The sequence below is a fragment of the Ceratina calcarata genome, unplaced genomic scaffold (genome assembly GCF_001652005.2).
Source record: "Ceratina calcarata isolate Rehan_Ccalc_2016 unplaced genomic scaffold, ASM165200v1 scaffold242, whole genome shotgun sequence".
NCBI classification, from domain to species: domain Eukaryota; kingdom Metazoa; phylum Arthropoda; class Insecta; order Hymenoptera; family Apidae; genus Ceratina; species Ceratina calcarata.
In genome coordinates this window covers 83771-84450 of record NW_017146161.1, presented here as the reverse complement: position 1 = coordinate 84450, position 680 = coordinate 83771, and positions in this window count along the sequence as shown.

Below are 680 nucleotides of genomic sequence, written 5' to 3'. Positions count from 1 at the left end.
TTATTTAGAAACAAAATTCTGATTCGACTTGTAAAAAGAATTACTTCATTCAGTTTCTTCAGCAGACTCTTACACTCGTACAATCTAAAAATATTAAGCAATTTATTCCAGATTTCAATTTAAAATTAATTGGTTCATTTTTTTGCAAGATTTCGTAGACATTTTATAACACGAAGCACATGGTAATTACAAATTTCGTAATAATTGTATTTATTCATGTATCCAGTTGTATTACCTCTAATGATAAATCGATATTTTATACAGAATGATATAAGATATAATAAATAAGTTTTATAGTCATTTTGTGTATTCTATGTATATCCAGAAACCTAATAAACAAATTTTATTTAAGATAAACAAACGTTTCGTAACTAAAATAGAAACTCGAAGTCATTAATTTATTAAACATTTTCCATTTGATTTAAATTTATAGATCCTTGTTTGTCGGTATGATTCTGATTCTAAAATATCTTTTTTCATCTATTTTCGTGCAAAAATAATCGCTCACTCGTTTTATTTGATAAGTTACGCTTATTGGACCGAAATCAGAGACACTCGTTCAATTATATTCGAAACCGCGTATTCCCAAAGAAACCTGTATCAAAATACGACGCTCTTCGACGTCAAGGATATGCGCCATCATATCCTGGTTCTTGTAGCACGAGTAATCGATACGCGAG